Genomic DNA, 21,512 nt, shown 5'->3' on the forward strand with positions numbered 1-21,512 from the left:
TCAAAGAAAGAGATCAGGTTGGTCTGGCATGACCTACCTTTTGTAAAACCATGTTGTATTTTATCCCAATTATCATTTACCTCTATGTCCTTAACTACTTCCTCTTCCAAATTTGTGCTAAGACCTTGCATACAAGGTCCACTGGCCCACTACAGTATGTCTATTTCCACCTTCCAAACCAAAATGCCAGCTACTTGGCAATTTCATGTATATTCTGGAAATAAATCTAAAGTAATTTATAACTAACATGTAATCAGTAAATTTTACTCAATAAATACAAATACAACAAAATGGTTTTTGCATGCAGCTAAAGGATACATACATGATCTGTGGAATTGTGACTGATCATCAGACAAACAAACACACATGGGCTATAAAAAATAAACATGTTGTTTCATCAGGCATGTGCTTCTGGTTTTATTTTTCAGTCCTTATTTAGGTAAAACTTCTATTGTATCTGATGGCAAGTAGGGAAGACTGTATGGGATCCTAAATGTCTATATGGCACAAAAGGGCTAATTTACATCTCACCGTATCTAACACAGAATTCAGTACAGTAAGAATTTTTTCAACTTTTTTTTTTAAATTGCCTTCCACATATAGCATGAACTTTAAAAAATAGAAATAAAAATGACAAGTTATTAGTTTTGTTTGCACTCAAGCTCAAAGAAAAGTTGCATATACGTTTGAATAAATAACACTTCATGAGTTATGAAATTATACAGTGTCAGAATGATGAAAAGCATTGATTCCTATATCTGCCTAAGGGTAGACAGAAAGAACAAAAAAGTGAATTACCAAGTATTCAACAGGAATACTTCAAATGATGTCGATTTTATCTGCAGGATTATCTCAACATTAGATTTATTTATTTATTGTTTAACAGAATGACAGTCTAGCCTTACACACACACACACACACACACACACACACACACACACACACACACACAGCAAACAATATAATTTAAAATAAAGCAAAAGGTATATTTAGATTATACATTTTTGGGCGGAGACCATATTTTGCTCTGTGTTTGTTCAGTGCTTAGCACAATGGGATCCTGATCCAGGAGTGGGGCTCCCAGACACTACCACAATAACAAACAATAATAATAGAAACATGCAGCTTTATTTTTTACACAAAAAATGAACCAAACAAAAAATTCCTTGTTTGGCTCAATCAAATTCAATGAGACGATACTAAATTAAGGTAGTGGTATTTCCACAAGGCACCAGGTATGTCTACACAGCATTTGGGAGCGAGCAGGAACAAGCATCCCAGGCTGGGTCAACTGACTTGCAATAGTGGAGCTCATGCTAGTGCTTTAAAATAGCTGTGTAGACAGTGCTTTGAAGTCACAGCTCGGACTGGAGTTCAGTCTCCAAAGCCCACCCCCCTTCCTAGGCTTCAGAGTCTGAGTTCCAGCCCAGGCCCCAACTTCAAAGCACTGTCTATACAGCTATGTCAGAGCACTAGCTCAAGCCCTGGCCTATCAACCCAACCCTTTGCTCCAAAATGTGGTATCGACATACCCATAGATTTAACTATTGTTATTCAGAAATTTTACCATAATGACTATAGGCAAGATATTAAATTTTCATAGTTCTGTCAATAAAGCAAAAAGCTATTTTATTTCAAGCAATAAACAATGTTATCACACATCCACTGAAACATATATATATATATATATGTGTCTCAAGGTTTATATGTGAAGTGTAACAATACAGCAAAGCATTTGTAAAAAGTCAAAGCGTTGTTCTGGAGAAAAAAATATCAAGCTTGGTTTATGTTATTTCTCAATTTATACACTATGTGACCTTGGTGCATATCATTTGGATCAGGCGCTAGAAGTATTTCCTTGACAGGTATTCCAGCTATAAACTAAAGCCTCCTTCCTGAATCATGTCCTGACATGAAGGGTATCTCCTGTTTGTTTCTAATATATAGTAATTCCATTATTGCATTTTAGGTTGGCAGGTTATGAAGCTTTAGCTGTGGTCAGTGGCGGATTAGCCACTGGGCCAACTGGGCCTGTACCCAAAGGCCCCGGCCAATTGGGGAGCTCCAGAAAAATGGGAGCCCCTGCACCCTGACCTGCATGCCTGCCCGCCACTCCTGCCGCAGATCTACTGTATTTCTGATTGTCCGTCTAATTGTACCAGTCCCTGGAAAACATCCTGATTCAGAGAGTATTCTTCCTTACATTGCCTTATCTGTCAAAATATCTGGCAGCACATTATTCCTTTCTAAGAGATGCAAAACTTACATAAGTTATTTTGTTGACTCTAATGGGACAACTTATGGTATGTTATTAAGTGCCCCTCAATGTAAGGCCTGCAAGATCAGGACCTCAGGAAGCATACAGGAGAAATGCACTAACTCTCAGTTGAGAATAGTTTATCTGTACTCAGTTCCTTCTATTCTTCACTGGCCCACCAGGAACAAAAGGGTATTATGGCAAATGACAGCATTTCAAACATTGCTGGGAAAAATAAGAATACTTCCCTTTGCTTGAGAAAATCAATCAGTAAGAAGTGTTATTGACACAATATTGTAATCACCCATTAACTTTCAAGGAATCTTTTTTAAGTGCTGGAAACTGTTGAGTTCTTCATAATGACTGTGCCACAACTAAAGGTGGGGCAGAATTTGTGTGGGCTTACCCAAAGAGGAACAGCTCTGCTTTGTGGTTGGGGGAGGGGGAGGAGAGAGGAAGAAGGTCAGAAACTGCTGCAAAAAGTGCTCGGTGGTCAACTTTGCAGCAATGACTCACCCCCACCGCTCAGGAATGTGCATAAAGGTACGAAACCTGGGTGGGGCAAGTCTCTATGTGAAAGCAGCGAGGAAGCCAGCACCCACCCTCCCTCCCCTAGTAGCCAGCACGTGGAGGCGAATGGCAGGCTGGGTTAGGACCTGCTGTGGGCATTGCGCTAGTCGCCCCTTTCAAAGGGGGTCTGGGAAGGAATTTTTCCCACACCATCAAAATTGGCTTCGCTGAAGTGCGTTTTTTTCGCCATCCTCACAGCAGGTGTGAGGATGGACCTTTTTGGTAGAGACTAAAGCTTTAATTTTGGACTATTTAAGTCTTAATATTTAGGAAGAAAAGACGACAACAACAACAAATGAATTGTGTATTTCAATTGCATCTTCAGCATTTCCAGGTATTTCTCAAAAAAAAAAAAAAAAAAAAAAAAAAAAAAAAAGTTGGTTAAAACTTACCATTAAAAGGAATGGTTTTATCTGAGCAGTTTCAACCCTAATTATTCAGAGTTTTGAAATGTCAATTTATTATTGAATTACCCAAAAACAAAATAAAATTGATGATAAACAAAATTCAGCTGCACAGAAGACAGTTGCAAAACACCCACTGACTTCAGTGAGAGAAAAATCAGATTCAACTGTTTAAATATAAAAAAGCAAACTATTCCATTTTCTGGAACACTTGAGGTCTGCAGGGTGTTCCAAGTTACATTTTTAAAATATATGTCAGCACTTTGGTTAGTTCCGTAAGATTGAAATTTTAACTTAGCAGAAGAACAAAGACTCAGTCTTCACATAAATTCATACACTGATCATAAGAGATAAAGGAAAGAAAAGACTCTCTGCACTTTTATGTTTAGAGTTATAACAGACATTGCAGAAGTAGAAGAGAGTACTTTTGAAAAAATTGAACACACTGGGAATTTTGTCATTGACTTCAACGTGGGCAAAGATGGACTCTGTGTGTTCAAGAGGACTAATAAAAATGCTGAAATTACAACTATTCAGATTAGATTAGAACAGAAAAAGTACTTGAGAGAGAGACTAGAATTGATGTATTGGAATATGGCACTCATACTCTGAGGTTACCACAAAAACATTAGCCAAAGACATAGACTGACCGGCAGGTTAACTAAGACTAGTTAGTTTGTCACAGAGACTTTTGTGAAGTGTTGTTGGAAACCTATACACATAATATAGTAGGGCATATCTCCGCAACCTATATTATATCTTAGATGTATAGCTAGTAAAGAAAAATTGGGAATCAGTATTCCCATGGTATGAACAATAACTTTCACATGTCTAAAGTTTTTTTTTCCTAAATGGAAACACTGATAAAGTTGTCCCAGGCCTGATATAATTAGTGCTATATTTTATCACCTAGGTATTAAATACCTGAAAGTGTACAGGGATAAGAAGAATACATTGGCCAGGTATGTGTGATAGATTAGTGTAGGTCTGTGCGTGTCTATGCTGTGTAGTTGTAGCCATGTTGCTCCCAAGATATTAGAAAGACAAGGTGGGTGAGGTAATATCTTTTATTGGACCAACTTCTAGTTGGTGAGAGAGACGAGCTTTTGATCCGCACAAATCTCTTCTCTGCTCAATGTGCAGCAGCAGTCAAAAAAGCTAACAATGTTAGAAACCATTAGGAGAGGAAAAGATAATCAGACAATAAATATCACAATGCCACTGTATAAATCCACGGTATGCCCACACTTTGTACTGTGTACAGCTCTGGTCACCATCTCAAAAATATATATATTATAAATTGAAAAGGTACAGAGAAGGGCAACAAAAATGATTAGGAATATGGAACAGCTTCCATATGAGGACAGATTAAAAAGACTACCACTATTCAGCTTGGAAAATAGAAGATTAAAGAGGGATATAATAATGATCTATACAATCATGAATGGCGTGGAGAATAAGCAAGTGTAACTTACCCCTTCACATGACACGAGAACCAGGCATCAGCCAATGAAATTAATAGGCAACAGGTTTAAAACAAATTTAAAAAGGAAGTACTTCTTCACACAATGGCCAGTCAACCTGTGGAACTCATTGCCAGGGGATATTGTGAAGGCCAAAATATAACTCGGTTCAAAAAAGAATTAGATAAATTCATGGAGGATATGTCCATCAATGGCTATTAGCCAAAACTGTCAGGGATGCAACCCACACTCTGTGTGTCCCATAGTCTCTGACTGCCAGTTGCCCCTGGACTACAGGGGATGGATCACTTCATGATTGTCCTGTTTTGTACATTCCCTTTGAAGCATCTGGCATTGGTCACTACTGGGGTACATGGACCACTGGTCTCATCCATAGGCCTCTAACAAATTCGTGGCCATGAAAAACGCGTCACAGACCATTAAATCTGGTCTTCCACCATGAAATCTGGTCTTTTGTGTGCTTTTACCCTACACTATACAGATTTCAGGAGGGAAACCAGTGTTTCTCAAATTTTGGGTCCTGACCTAAAAGGGAGTAGCAGGGGGGATCACAAGATTATTTTAGAGAGGTTGCGGTATTGCCACTCTTATTTCTGCGCTGCCTTCAGAGCTGGGCAGATGGACAGTGGCGGCTGCTGACTGAGGTCCCAGCTCTGCAGCGCAGAAGTAAAGGCGGTAATACCATACCATGCCATCCTTACTTCTGCTGCCAGCAGCAGCACAGGGGTCTGCCTTCAGAGCTGGGCTCCTGGCCAGCAGCCGCTGCTCTCCAGCTGCTCAGCTCTGAAGGCAGCGCAGCTGCCAGCAGCAGTGCAGAAGTAAGAATAGCAGTACCACAACCCACCCTAGAATAACCTTTTGACCCCCCTCCCCCACAACTCCTTTTTGGGTCAAGATCCCCTACAATTACAATGGCGTGAAATTTCAGATTTAAATAGCTGAAATCATGATATTTATGATTTTTAAAACCCTATGACTGTGAAATTGACCAAAATAGACTGTGAATTTGGTAGGGCCCTACTCATCCAGTATGGCCAGTCTTATGTTCTTAGTGAAGCAGACATGGGCTAATGTTAGAAATCAGGATTGGGAGCAAGGAGAACAAACAGGCTAAGTTGCCAATTGAACTACTTACGAGAATTTTAGTAGCCCATGAGAACTGCTTATGTAACAGCAACATTTATACACCTTGTGAAATGTTTTCCACTGAATGGAAATATGCCTCCTCACCCCCTCTTTTCAACTTTTCACCTTTGTTGTTATTTGGGACTAGATTAACCCATTCTTTAAAAAAACAAAGTAGTAACAAAAATACTACTTAGTACATAGAATTTATAAGAGATGTAGATGCGTTAATGATGAGGGTATTTTGATGGAATTTTCATCACCCAGCTCTTAGAATCACAAAGCATTTCTTTAACTGCAATTCTACTCATATGATTCCTTTTTGCTCTGTGTTTGTACAGTGTAACACAATGGACCCTTGTCTCTGACTGGAGCTCCTATGTGCCACCCCCATACAAACACTAAATAGTATAATCATTTGTGCTGCAAACTGTAACTAAAGATACAGGAATTATTTTCCTTTTTTACAAACACAAAAACAAAGTGAAAAGAAAAATATTCCCTAGTATGCCATAGATTTTATCAAATTCAGTTGAAACACTAAGAAATCACTTGGCCCTGTAGCCTTTATCTAAAATTGACTTGGCAGTTCTGTGTTAAACTATACTATCCATAGAGATTGAGTCCAGCTCCTGCAGTGCTACAGTTTTCAGATGAATAGGGTGAAAGTTACCCTTTCCAATTCTCTTAGATTAGGAGATTCTTAGGAGCACATGAAGAATGAATACAGTGACCACAAACACAGTTACAAGTAAAAAATATTGTTTGTATTATAAGTTATACCAAGTAGCTAATTAAAGTTACACTCACACATCAGTATATGAAACCTGAGAGAATCCATGCAATAGCTACTGCTCTATTCATACTCACATAACCAAAGATGTTAGAGAGCATGATGGATCTCTCAACAGGTGGTCATTGATCAAGGGTTTGTTCCTTCAGGGATCTTCCCAATGAGGTCTTCCCACCCATATCCATACTAAGAACCCTTTAATCTTGTCGTTCTGACCATGCCTAACACCAAATGCATCTGCATAAGGGTTCCAATCTCCTTTTCCTGATCTTGCACACTCAATCAATTTTGGGGTGTCCTGCTTTTCATAGGTGGTTCTCTAGTTCCCCTTATGCTCATTAGCATTTATGTAAACATGTTTCCATGGTAACCTGCGGTCCTAGCAGAGATTTCTGTGATGTTACAATCTGGTGTCTTGAGGTCTAGATGAGTTCGTTTGACATATTTTTCAGGAACATCACCTACTGGCACACCCTTTACAGTAATCTTGTAACCTTACCAGCATAGGGTCATACCTGGATCACCCACTCATATCAAGTCTCCTTAAACCTGAGGCTTAGTGTGGCTAAACTGAAATTTTATAGGCCTTAACCTGTAGGCCTTGCTTTACTTATAAAGGTAACGCACACATCACTCCTAAATACTTATCAGTTTTATACTCCTATGATCCTACAACTTAAATCTATTAATCACACATTGATTACATATGAAATAACATGAGTTAACCATGACAATTACATAATTAAATGATAACATGAACTAAATGGCTATAGTACCATAGACAGGATATTTTCACTGTCCAGATTAATAATTTTACAAATGCTGACTACAGATCATTTTATGGTATGATATACCAAGGGTAATAACAACAATCAGACATCATTGACTGCTTGCAGCCCTCATAAGTAGGCCTTGAGCTGCCCTTAGCACAGCTGTGAATTTCACGCAGCACGAGGAGTTTCATTCTCTCTGAAGCTTGCTTGATGGCTGAAGAAGAAAGTTGTTTAAATGTGCGAAGTTTTCTTAGTGTCTCTCTTACTGGATGACTAATGAGCCCTTTTGATTTTTGTTGTATGGAAATCCACTGGGAGGTTTAAGATAGTTTTATTGCAGAAACCTATCAGGTCTTACTGGCCTTCTAGGCTGATTAGTGATAGATTGTTTCTCATTGTTCTCTTTTGTTCTATATCACTGTGTTGCTCCTTGAGCTACTCCAGTGATGTTTATGATACTAAATCTTATTTTTCAGGAAAGTGCAGGATGGCTTCTGCAGCCTGATTTCTATGTCACAAACAATTGCATAAAATATCCTTAGCAAAAAGTAACAGAAATGGTTACGGAGGGTCTTTCTTTTCAGTTCATAAATTGTATTGATTTTTATCAAATACAAAATACCATTAAATTCAAAGAGCAGATCTTCCTGAGAAATAAGGGCTCTGATTCTCTGCTGTGTTCCAGCCTCTTTGTTGAGAAGCTGTGCTAATGCTAGTGTAGCTGGCCATGGGAAATTCAGGAGAGTTTCTCTGGTGTTATACAACAAGCATAGAGGCTATTACACTGTTCAAAAGGAGGTGTGATTAGAGCTTCCTTATGTCCTAGTAATTTCTGGCTGCTGTAATGACCCAATGGGGTCTTTGGCAGTTAGCACAATTTAGAGCAGCCCTCAAGCTGTTCTTACTTAGGCAGGAGACTGTCCCAACACATAGCCAGCCAGCAGTGATGGCTCCTTTGCTACTGTTGCGGATCATGATAAAAGTATTCTGGTTACAATGTAAATAAATAAATAACTGGAGTTCAGGGGGAAAAAATAGTTACTGAACAATATTCGTGCAGAATTTAGGTAAATTAAAACTGGAGATGGCTCAAACCAACCCACCGAGATCTGAACATCCCTAATCTTCATCTGTAGCCAAAGTTTGGGGCTCAGACTCTCCTCCAGTTAAAAGCTCAAATGTTAATCACAGATGTTGCCTTCTAATGACTTGTGTTATTACCTTGTTCCTTCACATTCAGTGTGATCAAATATGTCCATTTATCATGAATCTTCTTAGGACATTTCTTTCTTTAAGACACACCTTCTTCAAATGCAGAGGGAACAGCTAAAATTAATCCAGACATTAACATTCAGTAATGTCTAAAAAGTACTTCCAATAGCCCAAGATTAATTCCAAAACAATAAGAATTAGAATGTCAATGCATTTTTGAAGATGGTATTGCTACTTCCTATGTGCATCAGTCCATGATTCAGTAACTACCACACAGAAAACATTTCACTGAAATACTAAGCAAGTTATAAAACACAATTTGTGATTCACTTACACCGTATTTTTTCTTTTGTCCTTATAAAACTATCTAATTAGGGCAACACATAGGATGGAAACAAGGATAAATTTATTCTTCCTCACAAGTTAACTGCTTTGTTTCAATGTGATACCTAAAATTAAGTTTTGCCTTATAATTTTTCAGATTTATACAGTGATCTTCATCCCAAAGGATTTCTTCCATTTTTCTGCTTAAACATAAACTATGGCCCAATTTCTGGCCTGATTTATAAAATATTTTAGCCACAGAGTTTTTAAGTTAGGACAGTACTATATATATATATATAGTATGTACAAGTCTTATACAGCTGCATATAGGATGTAAAAGGATCACGTAGGGTCTGATCCAAAATCCATTAAAGTCAATTACTTTTGTCATTAACTTCAGTGGGCATTGGACCAGGCCAATAATTAGTACACCATGCTGCACAATAGGTTGGGAATGGAAATTTTTTTGTGGGCAAACCCCTCATTTTACTAAAAAGTGTTTTTGGGGATTTTAGTGTCAATGCAAAGCAGCCAGAACCTTGATTTATGAAGTAGAGAGAGACTCAAAGTGCCATATTTGGATCCTGGATACTCCAGTTGTTGGGATGACCATGGTGTTAACATTCCAATCTCTTTTCTGCCCATTATAAAGATAGTGTCTCATCCTTACCTCAGAAAGGTGTTGTGAAATGAAATTAATTAATTAATGGTTGTGAAGTACTCTGAGATCCTTGTTAAAAGGTATTACAGAGCAGAAAAGTATTATTATTATTTATAATTATGGAATTTAAATCAAAGTTTGGGTCCAGATTTCAAAATTCTTTCCCCATCCCTCCTCATCCTTTACCCAGCCTCACATTTGTGAGATATTTGGATTTAGGGTTCCTGTTTGATCCATTATCCAAATTGGCCCTAACTATGAAATTCAGATCCAGGATCAGGTCCAGATTTCAAAGGCCACTAAACTTTGGAGGCAGTTTGGATTAGGGATTCCAGTTCAAACCATCTCTGTAGTAAGTAAGATTCAAGGGACACTAATCAGCAAGTTGCAGAGAAGTTAATTTATCTTACCCGGAAGGATGGAAAGGTTCCTTCTGCTAACAGTACCCTGAACAAGCTCTGGAACGTGAACTTTCCTGGGTTAGTCATTTCACTTTCTCAGATCATTTCACCTTCCTGAGATCTGGTGATGGACTCGCAAAGCAGAGTTCTTCTTGGTCAGTGACATAACACAGTTTTGCAATGTCGCAATGCACCTGTCTAAAATCTAAGACATGTTTACCAATTTAAACACAATGTAATGGTCAAGTTCAGCATTCTCATATCCACACTCCCATGCCCACCCAACTCCTTTAATTAAGCAGTCACTCTGCATCAATGCAGTTTTTTCAGTCTGTTTTCTCTCTCATTATTTCCTTTCCCTTCCTACCTTTAATCCCAATACTGTTATTAAATAGAGGAAAATATTATAAAAATAAATAAAATAGAGGAAAACCCAACTATAAGGGCCAAATCCTTCTCTCAGTATTATGGATGTAGAGAACATAGGGAATATTGCCCTTTTCACACAGTGTGTAGGAGAACAGACTCCTTGCCTAGTTCTCAAGGGACCAGTAGTAGAAGATGAGCCTGAGTGGCTTCCACATAAAATCATTAGTAATTGTTAAGGCCCTCCAGACTTTATAGAATCTCTGGCAAGTCTTTTTTCCTACTGTAAATGTCTGCCTAGGGTAGGATTTGGGTTTTGTTGGTGGGTTGTTGGTTGATATAGGCTTGGGAGTAGGAGGAGGGGAATGGTTGTATAACAAGCATCACTCATTAGGTTTGCATGTTTCCTAAAGACTCTGGATCAAAAGATATCTTATTAGGCAATTATCTTACAGACCTATAGATAAGAACCTGTGCTTGACCCCCCAGAATTTGTATACCTTAACTTTTAGGTGATCTTCATTTCCTGTTTGAGGAAGTTGAAAGTACTTGAAGAGGCTGCAGTGTTAAAGTAGCTTTATAGTGATCTATAGTTTACCATCCCAGAACCTCCATGAGAAGATTCAGAGTAAAGTGCTTATAAAAGGTTTGGAGGTTCAATAATTTCAAATCAATTTGCACAATCAAGAGCAATTTGCAATTGTTGGAGTGCTTTAATATTTTTGTTATAAGTGCTTCAATTTGGAAATAAGTCAAGCTGTATGCTCTTAGAATAGTTCAAGAAATACTGAACTCATAAAAAAATTAAACATCCAATATGGAAAATAAAAATATAGGCAAGCACAATTTTCAGGGGGAAAATAGCGCCCCCCAAATGCAAGAAATCAATTTCATCTGAATAAGACACAGGCAATTGGAATAAAAGCTGTTTGTGGTCAGCTGTGGTTACTGAATTGAGATGAGGGAAAGTAAAGTGCGATTTTCCTGTTTTAGGAGAATAAGATAGAAGGAATGAACCTATAAAGCCTAAGCAACAGGTGGATGTCTTTTTATGTCTGTTAACACTCTTTTTCTAGGGTTATTTCTTTCACATACCCAGGATCATATATGTATTTCCCTACTTAATAGAACTACAAACATAGTCCATAAATCTCTACAGATGTACAACATCTGTAATGCTAGCAAACTAAGTATATTAATGAATTGAAACCTCAACATATAAAATCTGTATTTCCCCAATCTTGTTTTTATTAAATCACAAACAAAAGCATCTGATCCTCTTTATGCAAACTGCCCTTTTGTATGTGGATTGTAGTACTGTATTGTAATACTATGATACATACATATGGTATGATAAGTGGATTCCTTGCAGATGTTAAAGGTAGACTTTACCCTGACAAACGTAAAACTGCTTTGTTTTTATTCCCATGTCTAGCAGTGGCCACATCAACGTTATAGGACTGCACCTTCTTCCACTCTCCTAACATCACAGGAGAGTTTTCAAACCTAGACTGGTAGGTCCAGTAGACTTTAGATCAGACCATTAAAAAAAAAAGCAAAAAACCCACATTTGAAATTCTACACCAACATAGTGGTGGTTTTCTCATACTGTTTTTGTCCTGTTAGTGATCTCATGAGAAGAGGTAACATAACCAACAAGGAAAAACAAAACTTGAAGAGAGATATGTAGTCTGTTCCCTGTTTCCCCAGGGTGAAATACACTCCAGTGTAAAGCACCAACACAAGGCCTATTCATCACTTACATCCCAAACCATGTAAGCCCCATTTTGAGGATTCAAGTGAGAATTAATGATGCAAAACCAATGTTGGCTCTCCGCACAGGGATGAATTTCACCCCTACCAAGAAACAAGTACATTAGGCAACTCACATTCTGCACATGGGTCATACCCCAATATAGCTTCATGCTGATACTGCACCTTGAGAAGATTTTAAGACTTCAAATTATGGGAAAATCATGCACGTGCTGTAATTTTCTCTTCACATTAATTTGGGGTTTATTTCCATATTATGCAATCAATTTCTGGAGCTGTGTTTTGGTTACCTAAGAGACAGTCACTGGGTAACATTTGACTGATTGTGTTGTCAGAATGACTGTCAGAATCGTGGGTAGAGTTTCGTGGGGTAGATGCGTGTGTGGGATGTACAAAATTTAAATAAATACTTGGCAATGTTATTTCATTTTAGTTATATCATGAAAGGAAGTATATGAACAGTGGAGGGAAATGTACTTTCAAAAATTTGATTAGCTAGTGAATTATATATTGAAGTTAATTTATCTAAAAGAAGAAATATACTGTAAGTCTAAATCCCAAAAAGAGGGATATAGTTAGAATGTGATCTGTGTCGAAAAATTGGTACTAATATAAATGTATTTATACTGACAGTCTTGAAAATAACAGCATGTGTGTGCTAAACTTATCATCAACAACTGTAGCAGAACTTTCTCTTTTGTCATTGTTTTGCACAAGATGGATGAACAATGACTATATTTTGTAAATTTCTAACATCTGAATACACACTGTCTTATTGACTTTGGGTGCTGGGGCTGGTAAATTCAGATTAGAAGAACTTGCTCTACCAATTAAAGTTACTGGAAGCACTGATGAGGAGTGGATTTATGTATTTATTTATTTTCAATTCGGATGCCTGCAAGTAATGTTATCATATATTGTAGGAAAGAAAAAGTTCAAGTTCAGCCAGATATAAGACAGACAGTGGAGGTACATTATGGTATAGGCTTTGCTTTATAGATTTAGCAGTCCAGAACCCTAGCCGCTTTATATCAGTGTAGACCCATGTCTGTGGCCCATTGTATTTATAATTGTGGGACAGAGAGAAATAAAGTCACTTTAAATGCTATGAATCAAATTCTACTCAATCACACAGGTCTAAACCCAGAATAAATCCATTGAGGTAAATGGAGTTATGTTGTTCTTTCACTGGTGTAGCTGAAAGCATAATTTGACCCTGTATTTTTTAGAAAGAGGGGGCAACTATCTTAAGAACTGGTAAAGAGAGCTGGCTGGACATTTCTTGTTGGAATGTTCTTTTCACAAAACCTGGTTTCCCCTGGGGGAATTTTTTTTTTTTTTTCAAAACTGAAAAGTCAATTTTCTTTCATGAAAATCAAAATAATGGCTCCCAGTTTGCCTGCCCGGAGGGCTCTGAGGTATTGAGCACTTGGCTTTCTGGTCGCAGAGCTGGGGCGGAGGCAGGGAGGCTGAATGCCCAGACTCTCTGCCGCTCTGGTCCCCAGAGCTGGGAGTGGGGGTTGGGAGAAAGGAAGCGATGCTGAGTGGCTGCGCTCTCTGTCTGCAGCAACTGTGGGGAGGGTGAGTGGCCAGACTGCTTCTCTGGCAACCGGTTTGCCAGGAAGCCCAAAAATCCCTTTTTGATTTCTAAAACTGGAATTGTTCTGGAAATCCCTTCCCACAATTAAATATTGCGGTTTTGCCATTTTGAGACTTTTTTTCTCCTCAAAAAATGCAGAATTTTTCACAGGAAGGGATTTCCATTTCCTGGCCATCTCTTCAAGTAAATACCTAAACTGGGGCAAAAGTAAACTACATAGAACAGACTTTTTGTGCAATTTAAAGCCATTTCCTTTAGGTAGTGTAACATTTCACAGTACTTCTACAGCTATTTCTTTCCACCTGTTATTTCATTCACCTGATTATAGTTGTCCCTCTAATAGTGGGTTGGTTAAGCACATTTATGACATACTAACATTTTCAGTTGTTTTCCCTACGACTGCTGGTACTGTATCAGAAAATGTCAGAAAGTATGCTGACAGATAAAACACGTCTGTTTTTTGCCTCTCCCTCTTCCCCTGTAAGATGAATTGTGTTTGAGCACTTTAGCATCAGTGATCCTAAAGTGGATGCTGAATATTTCAAATGAGAATGGAATTTACTCTTTTGAAACAGAATTCTCTTTGGGCACAAGTAGTTACTGATGACCGTTTAGCAATGGCAAGGAAATTCTGAGTCTTCTTCTCTAACACTGAGCATGACACATTTGCTTTTAAAATGTTCTTGTGTCTGTATAGAAGCTGGGGTTTCTGGGTTCAAGTCTCAACAAGGTCAGTTATTTTTCTCTGATTAAAAAAATGTATACAAACTACTATAGCAAGGGTCGGTAAACTTTCAGAAGTGGTGTGCTGAGTCTTCATTTATTCACCCTAATTTAAGGTTTTGAGTGCCAGTAATACATTTTAACATTTTTAGAAGGTCTCTTTCTGTAAATCGATAATATATAACTAAACTATTGTATGTAAAGTAAATAAGGTATTAAAAATGTTTGAGAAGCTTCATTTAAAATTAAATTAAAATGCAGAGCTCCCCCAGACTGGTGGCCAGGACTCAGGCAGTGTGAGTGCCACTGAAAATCGGCTCGCGTGCCGCCTTTGGCACACGTGCTATAGGTCGCCTACCCCATTATAGCATGGCGCCTAAACAGTCTAATATAGCCTCTTTAGTATATTGGCCTTCTGCTCTCAAGTACCAGTGGGGAATTTAAATGCACAATGAGACTACAATGAATTTCTGGGTCTGGGGCACTGGAATAGAGGGGGATATGAGACAGGTCTTTAGTTTTCGGTATTAAGAAGGTGTTTCGCCTTTGGGAAGGTAAACAGACCATATGTTTGAAGAGATGACTGACTTGTGCAGGGATTTCAAAGAACACAGATCTATTTTGCTGATTATTTGTAAAGTGAGGATAGAGTGGAGAAACACATTAGGAAAAGATCTCCAGTGTTCTGGAAGACTGCCACGAGCCAGTGTGTTGCAATATACTTATTTTGCTGCTAGTTATTGTGCATTAACAATAGGGATGGCCAGAAAACAAGAATTCTATTTTGTGAAAAAATTCAAGATTTTAACATTAATTTTTGTTCTGCTTGGAATGAAAATGAGACCTTTAATTTTTTTTTTGCAAAAAATGTGACACCCCGCCCCCACCAGAGCCTTAAACTTCAGTCCCCCATATGTTAGGTGAGTGCCTTAACCACTAGGCTATAGAGTTAGCTTGCTCTTTTTAGTTCACTGAATATTTAATTTATACAAAGGGAAACAGCTCCAACAGGAGAAATTGAGAAAGAAGGACTCTACAGCCCCAAAATAGGGCACTCATGTGATATGCAGATTAAAGTCCCTGTTCCAAATCAGGAAGAGCAAGGATGTGACCTGGGTTTGTCAGAGTCCATGTGAGTGGCTAAACCATTGAGCTATAGACTATTTAGGGTGTGGGATTAGGGGGTCCTATCTCTCCTCCTCCTCTAAAAGTCCATCCCGGACCTGAGGAATTTTCACTGAAACAGATACGTATTCATGAATCAGTATTTTCCAATGACAAAATGTTCTGTCAAAAAAATTCTGATCACTGCTATAATTTAGAGTTTATAATTGAGGTGAGACAAATTGGGCTATAAACCTACAGCACTAAAGCCTCACACTGTCTGTCTGTGTGGACCCTGCTGCTGTGCACTAGAAGTTCCCCAGTGCGCTTTGACCTACTGCTATTTGAAATGAAATGTAAGGCAAAGTGCACTAACGAACTTTTAGTGTTCAGCAGCAGGATCCATGTGGCGGCTTAGTGGATAACCCATGGGAATGCTGTACATTTAAATTCCAGCTTGCCATGCACTAAGTATTTGTCTAACTAGACATGTGCTAAGAGGCAATAGGTCAAATCAGTGCTTTCATAGGCCTCATCTAGAGAAATCCAGGTACTGCAGCATGTTGTGTTATTAATTCAGGTAGTAGGCCCAATTTACACTAGAAAGGGCTTGCTGGGCTATGCTGGCAAACTGACTTTTTAGGTGGTATAACTATATCTAGACTAGGGCTTTTAAGACTGTGAGTGTGAGCGTGAGCGAGAGCGATTTGACACTTCTAAGGACATAGCTATTCTGGTACACTTTTAAGTGTAGACCAGATCTCAGTAGGAGGCACTTTTTTCTCTGAGTCATTATGGAAGCAATGCCCCATAGCAAGCTTCTGTCTTTCCAATGAAATGTAAAATCAAGGTTAAGATCCATTCTAAAGAGTAAAGATCACACAGACGTCTCTTCAAAAACAGAGCGTGATCTTTTTTGTCTTTTTTTTTTTTTTAAGGTTGCTACTTAGCATTAAGTCATTGGTGTATTTTATCTCTGAAGTAAGTGTGAACTTAAAGATCTCATAAATCGTACATATCGTGCACAGAACATTTCACCTATCACTTCAGCATGTGCACCTCTCCTATGAAACAATATAAATACATATGGGGATTTCTCCATGTGTAATCCAAATATTATGAGCTGGGTTACAACCTCAATGGGATTGATGGATGTGAATACCCTGCAATTAAAATAACTATGGATAAGTTTATCACAAAGCCCCACCTAAAACAAAAGGGTTATATTAATCTGCCCAGGAGTTTTGGACTGTGTGGGCAGAGGGGCTTTGGAATGTGTGTGTTGGAAGGGGAGGGAGGAGAATACGGAATGAGAGAGTGACAGAGACAGCCTGAAGAAATCCCAACAGAAGCTTGCAAGCACAGTATGGCCCTGGAAGAAGCTAGAGTGACAGCTCTTGAGTCTTGTGCTGGCTAAAGAGGTTTGGGGTTGTAAGCCAGGAGGCTAGCCCCTGTTTTTGGTTTCTCCTGTATTCAAAGAAGCAGCATTTTATACATTCCTTGTAAATAAACAAGACTGCATCAAAGAAAACACCAGCCTCCATTATCAATTTCTATTCCCAGCTGGAACATCCCCTGGGCCCTGAACTTTGACTAGCACTCAGTTCAAAAAAGGGTAAACACTAACCAAGCAGAAACAAAGTGAAATCTATTCAAAGCCACAATCAGTCATGTTGATGTAATGTGGTGTAACGGTGAAACATCCATGTAGGCAGCAGGCAGGAAGCATTGCAGTTCAGCACAAGCCAGACAAAGGTATCAGTAAAAGCATGCCCGATCCATAAAGGAGATGCATTCCTTGTTAGAAGACACTGCTTTTTGGCTGAGAGATCATTGGCGAGTTTCTGGCCCACCATCCAGAAACTATATGTTGCTGCAGGCATAATTGGGACACAATATCTGGAGGGGAGAATTTCCCAAGTGCAGGAGCAATTTAGTTGCACCACTCACTTTTAACGTGCAGTATATAGCCATGCCAGGAGCAGGAGGGAGTGTGGTTTTAGTATTTTGTACCCAATTGACAGCCAGGGGGAAGCAGCTGTAAATTAGAGGGTACAGACAGAAACTCAGTCCTTTATTTGACTAGATGAGACTTTTGAGGTATTTTCCAACTATACTATGCAAAGTAGAGGCTTATACTACAAAGTATTATGATTGGGATTTAACCTTATGTTTCAGGACTTTCTCATTATTTTGCTCATCTGTTAACAAAATCTGTTTTTATTGATGGCATTTAGAAAATGGTCATCTTGGGCATTATTAAATGGGAACAATTAGAGACAGGTGCCTCAGAGCAACATTTAATTCTGACCCTCTGGGGAGGCAGGGAGAGAAATAGGTAATAGCCTGAGCACATATTGAAGGCTGAAGGAGGCTACAGTGTTCTATCCTCAAACATTGCAATGACCAGTGTATTGTTGACAAGCACAGAACATAAGATATATGTACAGTAAATTGTATATGTATATAAATTACCTTTGGACCAAAGAGGATACATTGTTGCAACTAGTGCCATAGCTTCCCTTTGTATTTAATTTGAAGTGAGACATTTATGTACAAATGTAACTTGAAAGTTTCTCGTTAGAAGCTTGCATGGCATTGGTTAGACTGCTGTCTAGATGTCTCACTTTCTGGACTCTCTTTTCTCTGTTAAAAGAAAGAAACATTCTGTTAAGGATATCCAAGGGGGTGTCTAGTGACTATTCAGTACAACTACTTGGGATAAACTTACACCATCAGCCATACAACCATGGAGGTGGTGTGCATGGGAGATGGTGAAGCTTTCTCTGGGGCACTGAGCAAGGAATCATCTGCCAATATCCTGTGGATGTGTCACACAGTCAATTTCCTAGAATAGCACAGATGCTAGGTCCATCATCTATTACAGTTCTGTTTTTAAAATTAGTGATTACATAATCACACCATTAGATTACTTTACGATAGTCAGTACATGATTTAAATACTTCCTACACAGAGTTAATTAAGCATTAACATTTCCTAGTTAATTTCCTAGTCATTAGGTCTGTATGATTCTCAGGGAATATTATAAAATTATCATTGGATTCTATTCTCCAACCTACTCCAGAATTTACTGTATTTTCTCGTATCTAAAGCATTGTGAATGCAACTGCTGGATGAGATAACATGTCTAGATTCAGTTTGTATGTTTTTTCCCATACAGATACTAAGGGCTGAATTCAGTTCTACTCCAATATTCTGTATTCAGTGAGGAAAAAAATAAACTATTAGTGAATCTCCCCATTAGATAGTACAAATGAACTTTTCTTGAGTTCTATTTGGGCTGCTTTTAAGGCAACAATGCAGAGTCACATGTTAAATTACACCACTTATGCTGTAGAAGGGGGGAAAACTTCAGGGGGAAAATGAAACAATTACAAAGCCAAGGTAAACTTAATTGACACTTAACATTCAAACAGACAGGAATATTCAAATAGGTGGTAATAATGTCCTTTTTCATCTTTGCCTATGTTCATCAAAATACACTTGCATGAGAGTTCTGTCTCACACGAGTAGTCCCAGTGAAATCAAGGGAGTACTACCAGCATAAGTCATTATGTCTGATTATGCCCTAAAGCAAACTCAGGCCAATGCTCAAACCACTGAGCTATCCTTCCCCCACATGCTTCACCCACCATTCCAGGGAACATGCGTCCATGCTGATGACAGGTTCTGTTTGATAAGAATCCAAAGCAGTACAGACTGACGCATGTTCATTTTCGGATGCCACCAGAAGAAGGTTGATTTTCTTTTTTGGTGGTTTGTGTTCTCTAGTTTCCTCATTGGAGTATTGCTCTTTTAAGACTTCTGAAAGCATGCTCCACGCCTTGTCGCTCTTAGATTTTGGAAGACACTTCAGATTCTTAAACCTTGGGTCGAGTACTGTAGCTATCTTTAAAAATCTCACATTGGTACCTTCTTTGCGTTTTGTCAAATCTGCAGTGAAAGTGTTCTTAAAATGAACAACAACATGTGCTGAGTCATTATCTGAGACAGCTATAACATGAAATATATGGCAGCATGTAGGTAAAACAGAGCAGGGGGACATACAATTCTCCCCCCAAGGAGTTCAGTCACAAATTTAATTAACCAGTGTCATCAGCATGGAAGCATGTTCTCTGGAATGGTGGCTGAAGCATGAAGGAGCATACAAATGTTTAGCATATCTGGCACATAAATAACTTGCAATGCCGGCTACAAACGTGCCATGCAAATGCCTGTTCTCACTTTCTGGTAACATTGTAAATAAGAAGAGGGCAGCATTATCTCCTGTAAATGTAAACAAACTTATTTCTCTTAGCGATTGACTGAACAAGAAGGAGGACTGAGTGGACTTCTAGGCTCTGAAGTTTTACATTGTTTTGTTTTTGTGTGCGGCTATGTAACAACATAAAAAAAATCAACATTTGTAAGTAGAACTTTCACGACAAAGATTGCACTACAGTACTTGTATGAGATGAATTGAAAAATACTATTTCTTTTATCAGTTTTACAGTGCAAATATTTTCAATCAAAAATATACACTTTGATTTCAATTGCAACACAGAATACATTATATATGAAAATGTAGAAAAAACATACAAAATATTTAATAGATTCCAATTGGTATGCTGTTGTTTAACAATGTGATTAAAACTGGGATTAATTGCAAATAATTTTTTTAATCATGATTAATTTTTTGAGTTAATTGTGTGAGTTAACTGCAATTCATCGACAGTCCTACTAAAAACAAAGTGGTGATGACAGAGATAGAAGGTCAGAGTTAAAGCACTTGTGTCTCTGTATAATGTGTATTATACCACATATGCATATTACGTTTTATATCTGTTTGATATTTACTAGCTTCCTTGATTAAGTTTTCACAGTATTTCCAGATATTGACATCTTGGAAAGGAGCTACTGTCACCCACAGGTGGATGCCATCTGGATATTGGTTAGTCTCCTGTTGGATGCATTGTGGCAAGGAGGAGCCATCCCTGGCTGATGGAAAATGGGGTGTCCAGGAAGTGCAATAGGTTTACCGAGCTTTGTACTGCTGCCAGGTGCCTCTATGTCACACCAGGAAGTAGCTAAGTAAGGAATCTCGTATACAATGTGATACTGAAATTGTGGCAGAAACAAGAAGTCAGAATGTGTGGGTGGCTGGCAGAGCCATTGTTGAGTAGATGTAGATGGCAAAAGTGAAGATCTCTTCCAAGTCCTGAGCCAAAGCCCATAGAACTTAATTGAAAGATTCCCATTGATTTCAATTAATTTTGTGTCATGCCCTGGTGTGCACAAAAGGTAGGAAGGAAGGTAGAACAGAAATGGGTAAAGGGACAGGGCTTGTGGGTGCATATGTGTTCAGCCTCAGAACCTAAGAGTAGAATAAGGAGGATAAGTGTTTTCAATACTGTGGTCTTAATGGTTAACTAGGTCAAATAATTGAGGGATGCAGCAAACAACTGTATCAGACTGCCATCCTCTCACCCTCTTCAGATGGAAACGCAAAGGAGTGTATACTGCAGTGTCAGAGTTGTGTGTGTACTGAATTTGAATTACACAATATTTTGCCTGACAGTGTAACTACAATCTAGGAATGCTCTTGGCACTAAAATGGTCACCGCTGAATTTGACGTGGTGGAGAAGATAGCATTCTACTAAAATGAACACAAGATCTTGAAGGAGAGTTAGTTGAGACTATTGCTTATCCTGCCTTTACCCAGACATTTAGGGAACGGGACAGCTTCACAAGGCATTTGTGTAGAAGAATAAGCCTGAATAAATAATACAATTATTGGCAATAAAGAAAAAAGCCCATGTATTTTGTGTTGCTAATTTTCCTGTCAGTTCTATCATTACTTGTTTCTTCTGAGATAAGGATCTACAGTATTGGATATGCTTCTAATCTTGTTTGTAAACCAAGCTAGCTAGCAGTTGAGGAA

Source organism: Trachemys scripta, chromosome 11 (genome assembly GCF_013100865.1).
Source record: "Trachemys scripta elegans isolate TJP31775 chromosome 11, CAS_Tse_1.0, whole genome shotgun sequence".
NCBI classification, from domain to species: domain Eukaryota; kingdom Metazoa; phylum Chordata; order Testudines; family Emydidae; genus Trachemys; species Trachemys scripta.